A 19,310-nucleotide genomic window follows, 5' to 3' on the forward strand; every position below is an offset into this window, starting at 1 on the left:
TTCCTGACTCTAGAGTCAGCACTCTATACACTATTTCACTAGCTGTTTCAATACAAGAGACTATATAAAAAACAAACAAACAAACAAACATGCAAGACTATCTTGGTTTATTAAACCAAAACAACAGTTTCAGGCTTTCATCTTGGGGGATTAAGACCTCCATGTATCTTTGTAGGAGATTTTAGGCTTTGGGGATTTGCTACATAACCAACTTAGTTCTGGGGAAAATATAAGATCCATTTGTTTTTACCTTTACTAGTAGAACAAAGTTGTCAAATGACTTTTTCCCCTTCCTCATCTTATTCTAATGTTTAATTAATGCAGTTGCTGCATTTTAATTAATGGTTTCCTTTATTGTACATGTACCCTGAGGCTGTTTAAGAAAAGGGCAAGATTTTAAAAGTCTACAGAGTAGATAAATAAGCAAATATTGCCTCAGACAACATTTCCCCACAAGTATTAGGAAGATGTATTAATTGCTGTACTGAGATTTTCCAGATGGGAAAGAAGCTATTGGGCATTTATTGCCTTCCCCAATGCGTAGAAAATATCACACTCACAAATATTTAAAAGACAAAGAGGTACTGAATCATTTAGGTATTTAATCACTTTGGTATAGGGAAAGAATTATCTTAAGGAATTCATTCATGAATGCTATAATAATGACTCACATATCTACCACGTTTTAGAATTTACAAAGCACTGTCTTTACAAAAAGCCTGAGAGAGAGATTGTACAAGGATTTTTCCCCCCTCAAGCTCATAAATGCGGAACCAGAAAGGTACATTAAGTAGCAATGACTTCCCTAGAGTTACACAGGATATGTAGCTAGACTCAGAACTCTCTCAGAAAGAACTTTTCGAATTCCATACTTGCTGTTTTCTTCAGAGTGATGCTCTGCCTGTCATAATTGCATTTCTCTTATTTGGAAAGACTATATTTGTTGATTTCTATTCTTTTTTTCATCAACAAGTACATGCAAAGAAATGGTTGTATCAGTTGGTAATAGGTATTAAATTAAGGGGAGAAATCAGTAGGAAATGGTGAGGAAAATACTGGACCACAGGAACAAAGATACACACACTCCTATAAATGTCTAGCACAAAGACTAGGTTCGAATTCTAAGATTTTACAAAGGTAGCTGAGAAATACATATGCCTTTTTTATGCATATGTGTATATGGGTGCACATACAGAGAAATATAGCATACACACCTAGCACAAAGATTAGATTTGACTGGATTTTGATGCCAGGTTTGCAAATATAAAAAAATATATAACACTATTGAATCAAATATTATGATCTTATTATTAATAACAATAATTAATGTAATTTCTATTTACATAGTACTAAAACAGTTTACAAACTATTTTTGCATGTATTATCACATTTAGCAATAGTTATATAAATGAGTAATGAGCCACATCGAGAGGTCATAGATTCTCTACCATTTAGGTTGATGAACAGTGCCTAGACACCAACTTATTGAGAGTATGTAGAGATAATTCATCATTTAACTATACATACACAAACAATATTTATTCATACTCATGCAAACATATACTATGTGCATGTTTTTGTGTGTATATATATACACATGTAAATAGGCAACATGCATGTGTATGAAGCTATATTAAAGACTATATATTTTACTTTATTTTAAAATACATATTTAATACATGCATAATAATTAGATATTTAGCAAATATCTAATCTATGTATTTATTGATTCATTTGTCAATAGATATATAGATCTAAACATAAAATAAGTATCTATATTCACATATATCAACAGATACTACATAGATGGATTAGATAGAAGCAGATAGTTGGATGAATAAAATAACTTGGCCAAAAAGAATTGCAAGTTAGAACAGAAAATATTTCACATATTGTGAGTCTAATAGTAGGAATGATTTTTCTTCTTATGGGAGAGAGTTACCACTTTTTTCCAGTTGCTGAATTATGTCACTATTTCCTCAATAAGTTGCCATCTGATCCAGCTACTTCTTAGTCAGCTAGCATGTAAGGAACTCACTATTTCTCAAAAGCATCTCACTTCTTATTCTGGTAATTATGATTAATCTACTCTTATAAGCTTTGCAAAGCACTATATAAGTGATCATTGTTGTTTTATGAGCAGTTATTATTATTGCAACATTCAATGAGATAATCTTCACTATGATTTCCTATTGCAAAACCTAGCATTCATTATTCCACTCTTTGTACCAAGTGTATCAGAAAGTCCATCATTATAGTGATTCAAAATATTGTATTATTCATCTTTCCTTCATGAAACAGATATTAATTATATATTTATCTTACATTATTTTAGTCCCATCTATTAAATGAGCTTAATTTAATGAATAAATGGATTTATTAAATTGGAAAAGCATTTGTTAAACACTACATGACAAAATATGCTAATTTGGGGGGACACAAGATACAAGTGCAAGGAAAGTCTCTGACTTTAGAAAACTGGCATTTTAATAGGGAAAATCTCAGTTAAGGGAGTGGCAATTATAAAGGTACACTATGATCTAGAAAATTATATAGATTATAAGTCAGAGCAGAGGGGAGTAAATTAACATGCTCCAACCAGCAATGATGGCAAAATTTATTTGATTGTGGTTTAAGAACTGTTGGGTGTAAGGAAAAGATATGCTAGACACCAAAGTAGCAGGGGTCTCTTAAGGATCAAAAGGGATAACTCATATAGGTGGTGTGATTGTTGTTGTCCTTTGTTCTAGAAGAGTACCAAAATGACATTATTGTGTTATGTTTTCAACTCAAATAAATATTGCATTTACATGAAACAAAGTTGCAGAAAATCATCACCTTCCCTATCCATTACAGAGTCATTGATGTCAAGATGCAAAACAAATGTCAAGATGACTGGTAATGGCTTTGAATGCAATGAATGATGGTGCTTTCTTTGATGTGTATCCAAATTCCAAATTCCATAGAGCTTTATTTCTGTCACTTTCATGGCCTTTGGAACAAATTGTTCTCATCTGGTCTTTTCACCAAAGGAAGTCTCATGACAAAGGTAAAACATTCTTTTAAATTATCAATAAGGTTGTGTCCTGTTGGTTACTCTCAAACTGGTTTACCCTGATTATTGAGATGGTTTTCTGCAGTGTGACTGCTGCACATGCCACAGCTTCTTAAAGTCACAACTGAGAGTTCTGTGGCAGGTAGACACCAAAGGAAGAAGAAAGGAGCTTCAAAAAGGATTTGGAAAAAAAAAAACTCAAACCAGAGGCATTTGTGTTCCTTGAATTCCCCCTACACAAAGCACATAACAAACCTTAAAGTAACATATAAGATATTTATTTGTATTATTGATATTGTTATTATTATTGTTCTTTGGTATAATTACAGTAAATCTGGTGATAACTCTTCTATTCTACACCTATTGACCTCAAAAAATGTTTATAAAGGAAAATAAAAATATGCTGGTAAATTTTTAAAAGTCAGAATCTCTTGTGAGAGTATATAAACTTGTTTTTTGGTTTAATTTTCATTATTAGTACTTTCTTAAGTCTAGGTAGTAAATATGTATACATATATATGCATATATTTATACCAAACCATTTCATCCTATTGCCAAATTTTGACTTGCTTACTCTGAAAAATTTGCAATCACTTGGAAGCAAGTTTGAGCCAGCATAACTCTGACAATAAGAAACAAGTATTGTACACTTTAGTAACTTTAATACACTATTTATGGAACTTTGAACTGATCCAACCATTATGTAGACCAATATGGAATTTTTCCCAAAGAATTGTAAAACTGTGTCTATTTTTTTGACTCTGAAACACCAATTTTGGTTTATTTCCTAAGGTGATCAGGAGAAAAGGAAAAGAACATATATGTTCTAAAATATTTATAGAAGTTCTCTTTGTGGTAGCAAAGAACTGGAAATTGAAGGCATGCCCATTCACTGGGGAATAACTAAACAAGTTTTGGCATATGATTCTGATGCAATACAGTATACTGTGCCATAAGAAATGATGAACAGGTTAATTTTTTTTAATGAAAAGACAAATCTATTTGAACACTTTGTAGATGGTGAATTTGGATGTGAAGAAGCCTGAGGTAGGAATACCAAGTAGGAAGGCACAGAACTGGTCTAGATTAGAGACAAAAGAAACTGAACTAACATGGTAATTGTGTAAGTTATGAGATGAGGATGGATATCAGATTTGGTGAAAGGAATGTGACATGTAGAAACTGATTGGATTTGAGGAGGGAAAAAGAGTGAGGAACTGAAGAAAATGCTGACATTTCAAACATGGAAGATTAGAAAAATGGTGTTGCCTTCAATAGAATATATAGGAGTTTAGGAAAAATTACTTTGGAAGGAAAACAGGGAACATAATGAGTTCTGTTTGGAATATGTTGAATTTGGAATGTCTATAAGAAATACATTTTAAAATGTCTAATAGATATTATATGATATGTATTAAAGCTTTTGAAAAGTACTATGGCTAACTAAATTTTTCCAGTAGTGATTTGCATATAGATAATAATGAATTTGCCACGTGAAAGAGCAATGAAAGAATAGAGTTAGAAATGATAAAGGTTCAGGATAGAATCTTGATTGGGGAGGAGAACAATATGATATGGGTAGTCATTGACAAAGAAGATTGAAGTGTGGTAAGAAAAGTAGGAAGAGAACCAGGAGACAACTGTGTTGTGAAGATATGAAGAAGAGTGCTTGTTCAAGTTTGGTCAACAGAGTCAAATACAATAGTCAATTCATGATCGATGAAGACTGAGAAATAATAATGCCTTAGAAGTTCAGAAATCATTGGTAATTTTAGTAGAGAGCAGTTTCAATTGAGTGATGAGATCAAAAACCAAATTACGAAGGATACAGGAGTGAAAGGAACCTCATCATTCCAAAAGATCATCTCAACTTTAGAACCAATGATGCATTCCTATTACTGACCACCGTGACCCCTCTGAATGGAGACTGGAATGAAAAGCTCCTCCTCTTACCAATCTTTAAAGAGTTGCAGAAGCGAGTAATCTGACTTCCCAACTGACTGAACTACTTTGGACTTTATACTTTTCTGTTCTTTGTCCTCCTTCCTACTTTTCAGTTCATTTTTTTGTCTTTTTTGGGTTGTCTCCCTCCATTAGAATGGAATATTCTAAATGTCAGAGACTTACCATTTCATATGTGTATCTCTAGTGCTTAGCATAGTGTCTGGCACATACTAGTTACTTATTAAATGTTCATTAACTAACTAACAACCAGTTGGGATAAGCAGATATCTTGTATTTGCTCCAACAGTGTAAATATCCAGGAAAATATTTAGAAAATATCTCTAGTGTTCAAAAGGTTTATTTGTCTGACATCCACATTTGTGTGTATTCATATATTCACGCACTTTTTAATAGACAGCATAATGATGTAAAAGAAAAAAATGCTAGATTTGGAATCAGAAACCATGGATTCAAAGTCAAGCCCTTTCACTTATCAGCTGTATGTGACTTTTGACAAATCATAGACAGATGTTCTCCACTCCTCAGTCTCTTTCTCTATAGATTGGAGTTAATATAGTGTCTGCATCAATTTGGTGTGAATATAAAATTAGAAAATGAGCGAGTAATCTCCTGACTTCCCAACTGACTGAACTACTTTGGACTTTATACTTTTCTGTTCTTTGTCCTCCTTCCTACTTTTCAGTTCACTTTTTTGTCTTTTTTGGGTTGTCTCCCTCCATTAGAATGGAATATTCTAAGGAATGCAGAGTTTCTTGTAAACTATAAAGTTCTGCACAATTTTGTCTTTTTATGTGTTTAAAGGCAACTATATGCATCTCATGGAAGAATATCACATGTATAAAATGAATTCATATGTATGGATCAGAAAAAAGATATACCATGTCATATGTTTGTATGTATGCATATTTATATATATGGCAATATCACATAATAGACTAGGTCCTGTATTTAGATACAGGAAAATAAGATTTGAGTTTTGGTTCTATCATTTGCTATACATGTAATATCAGGTGAATACTTAATTTCTTTTCAGTTTCCTCATCTGCAAAACAGGGATACAAATACATTTATGACATATTTTATAGACTTTTATTGAAAATAAAATGAAACAATATTCATGAATATGCTTATAAACTTTAAAGAATAAATTAAAGCTAATGAATAATGATTCAAATTCTCAAATTCTTATTCATATGATTTATATTGCTAGATAGCTGTAAAGAATCTATTTTTAGTAATGAGGTTGTCTTAAAATCATGAAAGTTCCTCTTTCATAAGTCATAGGCCTTAGATTATTCTGTAGCCAGAGGATGCTAAGTCATTCTCCTAAGAGTCATGGGGAGTTCAAAAAGAATGATGAAATGGAGCTGATGTGGGTCATTGCCTAAAGTGATCCTACTCCTCAGAAGCAATTTGAAAAGCTGCAGAATTAGCAGTAGATGTCAGTCTGCCTTCTGACTTTCTTAGGAAGGATAGCCTATTGGGAAATAAATATAATTGGAGGAAAGGAAGGAAGGAAGGAAGGAAGGAAGGAAGGAAGGAAGGAAGGAAGGAAGAAAGAAAGAAAGAAAGAAAGAAAGAAAGAAAGAAAGAAAGAAAGAAAGAAAGAAAGAAAGAAAGAAAGAAAGAAAGAAAGAAAGAAAGAAAGAAAGAAAGAAAGAAAGAAAGAAAGAAAGAAAGAAAGAAAGAAAGAAAGAAAGAAGGAAGGTATAAAGGAAGAAAGGAAAAAGGAAGGTATAAAGAGAGGAAGGAAAGAAGGAAGACAAAAGAAGGGAGAGAGAGAAAGGAAGAAAAAGAAGTTAAGAAAAATCATGCGGCAAAGTTTCAACTGCTCCTACAAAGAAGTCAGTCTGCAATATTTAAAGGGAACGTGGTGTAGCTGTTTTTACCAAAGCTAGTGTATACATCAGGCTGGATATTCAAATGCACAAATATATTGGCAAGGGATTCAGGAAGAACATGTATACATGAACTCCAATGATAAACCTAGTTACCAGGTGACCCTCAAGGAAACTGGAGAGGCAGTGTCTTCTAATTTATTGAGGAAGTAATCCTATATTAGTGATGGCAAACCTTTTATAGATGGAGTGCCAGGTCCCACTCCCCCCCATCATCCCAGATTGAGTGCTGTGGCCACCCAAACCAGAGACTAGCTATGCCCTGTCCTCCCACCCTGTCCCTCCCTTACTCCAGACAGGGGATGGAAGAAGTGCTCCTGTTGGGCAGTTGGTCAGAGGGGTAGGTGATGAGAAACTCATTTGTGTGTGTGGGAAGAGATTGGCCCCAGCTCTGCTCCCCTCCAACTATGTGCCACACTATGAGCTCTGTTCCCCTCAAACCTAAATCCTCTTCAACCCTGCCATGGGAATCACCTTCACCACAGACTCAACAAACTACTGTCTGTCCTGTGCCCTCACCCAGCATGTGAGCCCTGCCCCCAGCACCTTACCCCAGATAGGGCAAGGAGGAAGGTTCACCCATTGGGCTGCTAGGCAGAGTGAATAATATCCTCAGGAGCATAGAAGGGGAGGGGAAGAGTTCTGCCCTGACTCCCTCTGGCTTTCTACATCACTCTAAGGATTGCAAAGCACTACACAAAAATATCATTTTATCCTCTCAAAATCCCTGGATATAGATGCCATTAATATTCCCATTTTATTCATCAGAAAACTGACTCTGGCAGAGGTTAATTGACTTGCTCAGAGTCACATACTCCATGAGTAAGTATCTGAGACTGGAATGACTTATGTCCAGCACTCAATCTACTGTAAGAATATTCCAGCCATGGAGACAAGGTAGACCAAAACCAATGAGTTGGGAAATGAAGGAACATGGGTTGGCATCAGGTTGTAGACTTGTTCATAGAGAAAGTAGAATTGAATAGCATAGTCATAGAGTAGGTAGACTTGAATAAAGGGGAGAAAGCCTAGACATAGGAAGGGGTAAGAATGTGAAGGGATTTCAATACTAGAAATCATTTTATTTGATCCTAGATTGAATAGGGAGCCATAAATTGGCTTTATTTTGTAGGGGCTTTATTTGGTATGATATATCAAGCTTTAGAAAAATCACTTTTTACTTGAGGCAAGAAAACCAACTGGCAAGCTATTCCAGAGTTGAGGTGAAAGGTGAACAGGGAAGCTAGGTGATAACAGTGGATAGAGCCCTAGATCTGAATTCAGGAAGACCCTTATTAGCTTTGTGACCATGGGTAATTCATTTTACTTGGTTCCTTCACTTGTAAAATGATCTAGAGAAGGAAATGGCAAGTCATTCCACCCTCTTTGCCAAGAAAATTTTGAATGGGGTCACAAAGTGTTCGACAGAACTGAAGCAATGAAAAAACAATAACAATAACTGAAAGGCAATATTGTTTTTCTTCTTTTACAGTGAACAAAAATTGTCTTTCTCTGGAAGTTTCATCCATTGTCTTCTGAAGTCAAGTAAAATCAGTCTAGTTTCTCATTCATAAAAACATCTTTCAATATATTTGGAAACTATTAGTTCATGGGTAAGTGAATATTTTCTTCTCCTCAAGCCTAAACCTGCAGTTTCTTCAGTGAATCTTTGTACACCATGGTCTCTGGCCCCTTTACCATGTACATTACTCTGGACTAAGTTGTGTTATTCCTAAAACATGGTGCTCATAAAATTTCTGTTGTGAAGTAAGCAGGAAAAAAATGTGAAGTCTTATGAATTCAAAGTATTGGGATTAACTTTCTAAATAAGGCTGCACTTTATGATTCCTTTCTGCAGCCTACTTAACTAGGAATCGGATTTGGTCCTACATTTTAGATAAACAGTGAATTTCAGGCTCTGAGATAATTATAAACCAGTCACACTTCCACAAAGACATGATTAACTTATTCAAATATATAACAAGTGATTATATTCTAAGAGCAATTCAGCTAATTACATTGCATTAAAAAATTAGAAATAAATTAATTCTAAAAGTAAAGTATATACTCAAGTTTTCGATGTAACAGCTTGGGTGTAAATATTTAATATATAAGGAATCTTTGATGGGGAGTATTTGGCAAACATTCACTGGAGAAAAATCAACAAATTATATGATAATTGCAAACGTAAAGGCTGGGTAAAGCGATTCTGGAAAATGAATTTGAAAGTTCCAGTTTTTAGGACATCCTTGAGTCTTGAAAGAATTTTTTTTCTCCTTCATTTTTTTTTTGGTAATCTGTCGCTAAGGATCCATCATTAAGTTGGTCCATATGAAAGGGTAAAAATGTACCAACATCTTTTAACCTCCATGCTACACACACACACACACACACACACACACACACACACACACACACACATGCACACACACACATATATGATTGTCTTTCTTTTAATTAATTGTATCCCTAATGCTGACTACAGTGCCAAGCACATACTAGTTGCTTACCAAATGTTTACTGGATTGGATTTATTGGATATAAAAAATATAAGTAAGATAAACCATTACTTTACCTAACCAGTCAAGTAATATTCTATTAATCACAGTAGAAAAAACTATACCTATACCAATGCTGCTATCAATCTAAATAAATATATAATTGACAAGACATCAGAGATGGGGAATGGGAAGCCGTAATATTGGTTAGGGACCTTTAACCATTCATCTTTTTCTTTCTACTTACTATTGAATTGTTTGTAAGATAGACTACTACTTTGTTTAAACATTTTTTTTTGTATTGTGAGAACAGTATCATAAAACATATAAATGTGTAATTCTCTTTTGTTTGTTAGTTCTCAAATCCTGGCCAGAGGAAGGGGTTCTGGAATTTTTTAAAGTGTTATATCTATCTCTATCCTAATGAAATTATCTGAATTCTCCTACACACACACACACACACACACACACACACACACACACACACACACACACACATCAGTTGATTCCAGCCAGATAAGTGTTTTAAAAAGGCAAAGGGATATAAAACTAAGATAAGCTAACTGACTTTCCAAATACAGTTAGGGAAAGACTTCAGGCTTCCATGAGAGATCAATGTAATAAAGGAGAAACAGGATTATCACCTTTGGAGTCTGTATCCCAAAATTTTCAGAAGCACTCCATTGTTGCTGAACTCCTTGTTCCTGATTAGCCCAAACATCCTTACTTCCAAAGTGCTAACAACTTTCTCTGTTAGTTGCTTCTTCCTGTAATTCGTTTTACATTCTCCACATAGTTTCTTCTAGCTTCCCCATCTTCTACTCTATTCATGTTTCACTCATTCCATCTAAATCTGGGTTCCTCTTTAAGTCTTTTGCTAGGACTCAGTGAACTTAATTTTAAAAGTTGCATTGAGCCAGGGTCTATTATTCTTGACCCAAACTCATACTGATTTAAAGAACTAATATATAGATCCTAAAGTTATCTTTTTCTGGTGCTGCATCTTTTATGTAATAGTGTTCTGCCTGCAATTAGGAATGGTTTTAACTAGGTGTTCACTCTATTATTTTCCCCTCAGCCTCTAAGATTCTGTAATTCAAAAGGTAATTGGTTGGTGGGGTGGGTGAAAAATGAAAATAAAAAGGGAAAAAATTCCTTGGATACAACATGTTTAAAAATTGAGCAAAAAAATTTGCATCAGAGACAAGACACATTAAAAAACTCTAAAGTATACCATCATTAAGGAACTTTAATTCACTCAGAAATAATGTCATAATGTATCATACTTCAAGTTTAAAGAAAGAATATATCTGTAATCAGGAAGAAATTCTGTGCCTATGTACAACTGCAATCATGAAAGCTTTTACTAAATAACAAAAATAAATGAAAAAAAAAAGGTCAGGATATAAAATATTAAAAAGCAAAATACATTAGACTTTGCCCACAAATTATAAGCCTTGACAGGATGAAGAAGAATTTCTGGCAGTAAGGGCTTTAGTAGTTATAGATGATTTTCAGAGAGTGATAAAAAATTACTGATTTTTATTAGGGAAAGTAGAAATGAACATGTTATATGACATGGAAAGACATCTAGAAAGATGCTTAGAAACGATACATGCTTATAGTATGAAAATGAAATGATTAATGAATGTTTGCATCTAAGGAGGAAATAAGACTTTTAATTCTTTAGCAATTTAACTTTCTGTTTGATATTGAAAAATATAAAAGAGAACTTATATGTGAGAAACCTCTAGATGGTGAATAAATAACTTATATCATTAAAGTGAGAAAGAATGAACAAGATAATATAAATGAATTAATACTTGTTAAAATGATGCTTCATCAAAAAGAGGTGATGAATTTGGCATTAAAAGGCAGTATTAAATGGCATTAAGACATTATAGGGGAAGTGTGTGTGTGTGTGTGTGTGTGTGTGTGTGTGTGTGTGTGTGTGTGTAGAAAGAGAGAGAGACAGAGAAAGACAAAGACAGAGACACAGAAACAGAGAAAAGAGATAGAGGCAGAGAGACAGAGAGAAATGCAAAGGAAAACTAGGTTATACAGACAGTAAGGGTGACAATTACTGTAATTATTATTATTGTATGGAAACTCAGATCTGATTATTTCAAACAAGAATAAAAAAGAGAACAAAAAGAGAAATGCAACAAGTCATCAATGAACTCCCTAAGGGCATATCCCCCAGGGCCAGACATATTCAGGAGAGAATTCTGTTAAATATTTAAAGGTGTAAAAATTAAATTAGTCTTTATTGATAAAAATATTATATGTTTTGAGGTTTATTAAAGATTATTAGAAATCAAGGATACAAAATAATAAACCACGTGTCTAGGCTGATTATCCCATTCACAGCCTACTTACTACATGTTGCATTTTCTGAGTAGAGGAAGAGAGAGAGCTGTGTGTGAGCATAGAAGAGGAAGAGGCTCTTGGGAGGCTCTTAAGAGCCTGTTGAATACTAACTTGTGATCTTGCCCAGGTGGAGACTCAGGTGTGATTATGGGAATTCTGGGAAGTACCAAAGACTTCTGGGGATTGAAGTCTGGGGTTTAAATCTCCATTTTACATTACCCTCCTGAGACCCGAGGAAGACTACTCTCTTTGCTGAGGCTTGTAAACATACCAACTTTGAAATTACAATAAATTGAGGATAAGAGGAAAAGAGAACAAAACCAATGATTGCTAGGCACATTGACAAAAAGCCAGTTATGGGGCAGTCCCCTTTGGCATGAAAGTATACCTACAAATTAAATAATACTAGCAAGGAGATTATAACAATATATCACCAGGATCATTCACTTTGACCACATAGGATTTATAGCAGGAATGCAGTGCTGTTTCAATATTAGGAAATCTATCAGCATAATTAACCATATCAATTACCAAACTAAGAGAAATTACATAATTATCTCAATAGATTCAGAAAAAGCCTTTGACAAAATATAACACCCATTTCTATTAAAAACATTAGAAAACATAGGAATAAAAGGGTTTTTCCTTAAAATGATAGGCAGTATTTACTTAAAACCATCAGAAAGTATCATCTACAATGGGAATAAGTTAGAGACATTCCCCAAAATTTTAGGGGTGAAGCAAAAATGCTTATTATCACCATTATTATTTAATTTTGTACTAGAAATGTTATGTTTAACAATAAGAGAAAAGAAATTAAAATAGTCAACGGGGAAACTAAATTATCACTTTTGCAGATGATATAATGGCATATTTCAAGAATCTTAGAAAATAAATTAAAAAACTAGATGAAATCATTTAAAACTTTAACAAACTTGAAAGATACAAATAAACTCTATATAAATCATCAGACTTTCTATATATTACCAATAAAGTTCAGCAGCAAGAGTTTGAAAGATAAATTCTATTTAAAATGAGTCTAGACAAAAAAAAATACTGGGAATCTACTTGGAAAGACAAATTCAATAATCATATGAACACAATTACAAAAAAATTCACACAAATGAAGTCAGATATAAACAATTTTAAAAATAGTAATTTTTCATGCGTAGGCCAACCTAATATAATAAAAATGACAATTCTACCTAAATCAATTCAGTTATTTAGTTCCATATTAATCAAACTAACAAAAATATTCTATGGAACTAGAAAAAATGATAAAAATCATTTTGAAGAATAAAATATCAAGAATATCAAAGGATTTAATGAAAAAAAGTGAAGGAAGGTGATTTAGCTGTACTACGTCTCAGGCTGCATATAAGGCAGTAATCAAAGCAGTGCAATACTGACTAAGAAATAAAATAGTATATCAAGGAATAAATTAGTTATTTAATATACAGGTGCAAATGACCATAAGAATATAGTATTTGATAAACCTCAGAACACCAGATTTTGAAAAAGAAATTAGTATTTGACAAAAACTGAAGGGAAAACTAGAAAACAGTATGGCAGAAGCTAAGTATAGACCAGTATTTCACACCCTATACCAAGATAATGTCAAAATGGGTATGTTCTTTTTTTATTCTATTTTATTATTTATTTAGAATTTTTTTCCATGTTTACATGACACATGCTTTTCCCTACCCTGCTTCCCTCCCTGCTCCTGGAGATGACAAGCAATTCCACTAGGTTACACATGTATCATTGTTCAAAACCTATTTTTATGTTATTCATATTTGCCACAGAGTCATCTTTTAACATCAAAACCCTATTCATATCCCCATCAAACTAAGTGATCAGTCATATGTTTTTCTTCTGCCTTTCTTCTCCCACAGTTCTTTCTCTGGATATGGAGAGCTTTATTTCTCATAAGTTCCTCTTGATTGTCCTAGGTCATTGAATAGCTGCTGGTAGATTAATTTGGGTAGGATTGTCATTTTTATTATATTAGTTCCTCCTGCCTAGGAGAAATTAATGCTTTTTCCCAATTATTTCGACCTAGTTTTAATTGTGTGAAGTATTTTGCAGTTGTGTTCATGTAATTCCTGTGTTTGACTTAGGAAGATTCCTAATTATTTTATATTGTCTACGGTGATTTTAAATGGAGTTTCTCTTTCTAACTCCTGCTGCTGAATTTTACTGGAAATATACAGAAATGCTGATAACTTGTCAGTTTCTTTTGTACCCTGAAACTTTGCTGAAGTTGTTAATTATTTGTAGTAACCTTTTAGTTGATTCTCTAGGATTCCTTAAGTAGACCATCATATCATCTGCAAAGAGTGATAGTTTAGTTTCCTCATTGCCTACTTTAATCCCTTCAATTTCTTTTTCTTCTCTAATTGCTATCACTAATGTTTCTAAAACAATATTAAATAGTAGATGTTATAATGGGCATCTTTGTTTCACTCCTGATCTTATTGGGAAGGCTTTCTAACTTGTCCTCCTTGCAGATTATTCTTGCTGATGGTTTTAAATATATAGTGTTTATTATTTTGAGGAATGACCCTTTTATTTCTATACTTTCTAGTGTTTTCAATAGGTCAGAGAGGATTCTCATGGTGGCCCAGAGCTGCTCCGGATTACTCTGCCATCTTGGCTCCACACCCAGAAGTAAAACTGGATATATATGATTTAAACATAAAGGATGATGCTATAAGTAAATTAAGGGAACATGGAATAATTAGCCTTTCAGATAAATGGTGAAGGGAAGAATTAATCATTAAATGAGAGAGATGTAAGATGTAAAATAAATAATTTTGATTATGTTAAATAAAAAGCTTTTCTACAAAGAAAACAAATATAACAAAGATTAGAAGGGTAAAAAACAAACCAAGGAAATTTTTATAGCAAATTTGCTTGATAAAGGTCTTATTTCCCAAATTTATAAGAAAAGTACTTTAACTTTATAAGAATGCAACATTTTCTAAATAATAAATAGCTAAAGGTATGAACAAACAGTTTTTATATAATCAAAGATATCAATAGTCATATGAAAAAATCTTCTAAATCCCTCTTAATTAGAGAAATGCAAATTAAGATAACCTTGAGGTACTACTTCACACCTATCAGAATGGCCAATAGGTAAATAAAGGAAAATGATAAATGTTGGAGGAAATGTGGTAAAATTGGGATTCATACATTTTAGGGGACTTGTGAACTGATCTAACATTTTTGGGGGGGCACTTAAGAACTATGGTCAAATGACTATAAATCTGTGAATACTCTTTCATCCTATTGTACCATTATTGGGTCTGAATATCAAAGAGATCATTAAAAAAGGGCAAGGACCCATTTTTACAAAAATATTTATAGCAGCTCTTTTTGTTGTAGCAAAGAATTGGAAATTGAGGGGATGTCCATCAGTGGAGGAATGGCTAAGCAAAGCTGGAAAGGTCTGCATGAATTGTTCACAGTGAAATAAGAAGAATCAGGAGAACATTGTACAGAGTAAACAACAATATTTTATGATAACCAACTGTGAAAGTCTTCAATACTTTCAGCAATACAATAATTCAGGGCAGTTCTGAAGAATTTATGATAAAAAAAGTACTATCCACCTTAAAAGAAAGAATTATTGCCTTCAGCATGCTGATCAAAACATACAATTCTTCACATTAGTTTACTTATGATTTTATTTGGTGTTTTTAATTTTGTGAGTATTCTCTTGCAACATAACTTTGTTGGTATGTTTTGCATGATAATACATTTAAAAACCAAATCAAATTTATTATTCTCTCTGACAGTGGGGAGGGAAGGGAAGGAGACAGTCTGGACCTTATAACCTGAGAAAACATATGTTGAAAATTGTTGCCACATTTAATTGGAAAAATAAAATATCATTAATATAAAATAATAAAATAAATTTTCAGAAATAATTTTAAAAGTCTCATGTGAAAAGTGTTTTCCCCTCTTAACTTGCTTCCTTACACCTGGAGGATTATAAAGGAATAAAAATTTATTAAGCACCTACTATGTTACAAGAAATGTGCTAATTATTTTATAAATATTAACTCATTCAAGACTCAATACAGCACTATAAGATAGGTGAAATTATTATTTCATTTTTATAATTGAAGATACTGAGATCAAGTGACTTCTCCAAAGTCACAAAGATGGTGTCTTAATTGATCCTGATTTTAGGGCCAGTGCTCTATCCATTGCTTTAACATGAAGATTATTAAATGAATATTGACTATATATTTTGTAAAGGGGGAAATGAGTTAATTTTAATGGATTGGACTTGATTATTTAAGAGTGTAGTCACCAGGAATTTAATTAATTTCAAAGAGATTTTATTTACATTTTATTTACAAAATATAGAAAGAGTGAAGCAAGAAATCAGAGAGAGGATAAGGTAAGATATCTAGCCTGAGCACTAAATTATTTATTCCTGGCCCCTCTAGGCAGGGAGAATTAGTTTCAGCTGGCCTCAGCAAAGTCAAGGACCTGGGGAATCCTCTCTCTCAAGAGTAGGTCTTTCCTCTGAGGCTGGTCTCTTCAGAGAAAAACCAGCAGTTAAGAGTCAGTCTTTCACTCACCACATGTCAGTCCAATCAGTAGATTCTTTATCAGCCTCACTAGGAAAATAGGGTCTCAGGTTCAGTCAGGAGATTCTTCTGTCCCTCTTTATCAGCCTCAACTCAAAAACATGATGAATTGCTCCAGTCTCCACTTCCAAAAAATGAAGAACTCAATCTCACAGGAAGTAACAGCTCCTTTTCAAGATGCTTCTTTTGCATCACTTCCTGTGTCTTCCCCTACTTTTACGTCTACCAATCACAGTTGATGCTTTGTTTTAGGATTGCCCAGAAGGCAGTTAGTTGATTCTGATTTATCATCCACTATTACACACATGGGTCACAGACCTTCCCCACTCAATGTGTGAAATGGGGTGTTTGCACCTTTGATGATTAAATCTAAAAATGGGTAGATCTCCATACTTATCTTTTAAGTACCATGTTCTAAAAATAGACAGGGGAATAATTTAATCTTTACAATCAAGGGAGAGTTATTTTTTTTCATTGTTATAATCAGGGGAGTGTTAGATTTAACCTTCACAATTTATTTAAAGTAAAAGATAAATTAACTTTTTAAAGTATTATTGTCAAATCATTCATATGCTCCATTTGACTCTCATGTCTTATAAGGTTTTCTTGGAAACATACTGGATAGAATTGCTGCTACCTTCTCTAGCTCAATTTTCAGAGGTGAAACTGAGGCAAACAGCGTTAAATGACTTTCCCAGAGTCTCAAAGCTAGTGAGTGTCTGAGGCCAAATTTGTATTCATGAAGATGAGTCTTCCTAATGCCAAACCTAGTGTCATGGTAACACTGTACACTGTACCATTTACCTGCCCAGTGGCAGGGGGATAAAAAAGATTCTAATTCAATAATGGGAGTGGCATAACTATTTGTTATTACTTAAACTTCAAAACAGATTAAGTATAAGGTCTTCCCTGCACCGAAATAACTTTCCATGTTGATTTTCTTTTTATTTTGTTTACTCATTTTCTAGTCTTTTCTTTTGACTTAAAAATGTTTATGTTGAGCTCTATTATTGTGGTCAAGGGAACATTTTTCTAAGCTTTAGGTTTTTGTGCCACTGCATTAGGAGCTAAATCTGGGGTTCAATAAGTTTTCCCTTTTTCTAATGGAACACAATTAAGAAGAGATATCTTTAATACTTCCCCAGCCTGTAATCTAGTCTATGAGCCTGGGCCAAGAAGATGAAGGAGCTGGAGGCAGTGAAGAAGGTTGAGAAGGTTGACCACTTAGCCTGCAAAGAGGAGAAGCTGAAGGTGACTGGGGAGGCCAATAGCAAGGCAGATCAGTCAGTCACCCCAGAAAAGCAAAAGAAACTTCAGGACAAAGTAGACAAGTGCAAACAGGATGTACAGAAGACCCAGGAGAAGTATGAGAAAGTATTGGCATGAAACAGGTATTTGAACAGTGCCAGTAGTTTGAGGAGAAGAGGCTGGTTTTCCTGAAGGAAGTGCTCTTGGATATAAAATGGCACCTCAACTTGGCTGATAATAACAGTTATATCACTGTGTACTGAGAGCTGGAACAAACTATGGGGGGCGGTCCATTCCCAGGAAGACCTCAAGTGGTTCTGTAGCACTAGTGGCCCTGGCATGTCCATGAATTGGCTCCAGTTTGAGGAGTGGAACCCAGACTTCACCCATACCATCACCAGGAAGGAGAAGCTGCCCAATAAGAGTGATGGTGTGACTTTGACCAATGCCTCAGGGGTGGTGGAGTCTATGGCCCAGGCTGGGGACCGTGGCAGCATCAGCAGCTATGACAGAGGCCAGTGGTCTGATGATGAGAGTGGAAATCTCTTCAGGGGGGGTGAAGCCAATAGGGGTGCTAACCCCTTTGAGGAAGATGCCAAGGGGGGTGTGTGTTCAGGCACTGTGTGATTATGATGGGCACAAGCAGGATGAGCTCAAGCTTCAAAGCAGGAGATGAACTCACCAAGCTGGAAGAAAAAGATTAGCAGGGCTGGTGCCGAGGTTTTCTGGACAGTGGGTAGGTCGGTCACATAGATACAATCTAGGACCTTAGACTGTGCTGGACCTGAAAAAGAAAAAAAATTATGTACATTTCATTTAGCATCAACCTAACAATAAGAGAACTGGGCTGAATTTTTACTAGAAATCGTTAGCAATTCTTCATTTCTCTAGTGCAGAAAATTTCTCCAGGGAATTCTCCAATTTTCAGGATGGCTTGGCAATTCTCTGGATGATGAGTCTTTGTTCTGCTGGGTGAGTTTATCTATCCCCACAAGACTTACAGTGTAGGCAGACTTAAACACTTCAGTTCACTAGGCATGAGCGTTTCTCCTAAGTGTGATGCAATAAGCCAAGTGACTACAACACCTTAAACAGTCATTTCCCCCTGGACTCCTGCTTCCTTCTTTGAGAAACCGTTTAAAAGACCATAGTTCGAATCAAACTTCTGAAACTGACTTGATGTGTGATAATGAGCAGGTCATTTTCTCTTGTCTGAAATTAAGCTTTTATATGTGTAAAACTGTGGAATCTGCTAAAGTAGATATTTCACAGGGTTGTTGCAATCCTTAAATGATGTATTATTTGTAGAATGCATTAAAATTTTTTAAACTTTAGTAAATATCAGTTGTTAACTAGAATGTGAGGATATTGGGCAAGATAATCTTAAATATTAATATAAATTCTAGCTTTAAAATGTATAAAAATAAAACAAAAGTTTGTGTATGCACATGCTCATGTATGCACATTACACATGTGTACACACATACACACACATGCTACCCCGACATTTATGTGCATTCATCAGAATATGATGGGTTCTACAAAAATTGTGTTTCCAAATTACTGGTTTTTAATTTTAAAAAATGCATATATTTTTATTTCTCCAACATGTCAACTATATATTTCCAAAACAGCAGACTTTTCAAAGAACTAAATCAGAAGTGTAAAC

General features: G+C 34.1%; 1 pseudogene; it reads left to right on the forward strand.

The window, feature by feature from the left end:
- The window catches only part of LOC100032682 (protein kinase C and casein kinase substrate in neurons protein 1-like), a 124,457-nt pseudogene extending 106,076 nt beyond the window's left edge, over nucleotides 1-18,381 (forward strand).
- Nucleotides 18,382-19,310: the final 929 nt, after the last annotated feature.

The sequence above is a fragment of the Monodelphis domestica genome, chromosome 3 (genome assembly GCF_027887165.1).
Source record: "Monodelphis domestica isolate mMonDom1 chromosome 3, mMonDom1.pri, whole genome shotgun sequence".
NCBI classification, from domain to species: Eukaryota; Metazoa; Chordata; class Mammalia; order Didelphimorphia; family Didelphidae; genus Monodelphis; species Monodelphis domestica.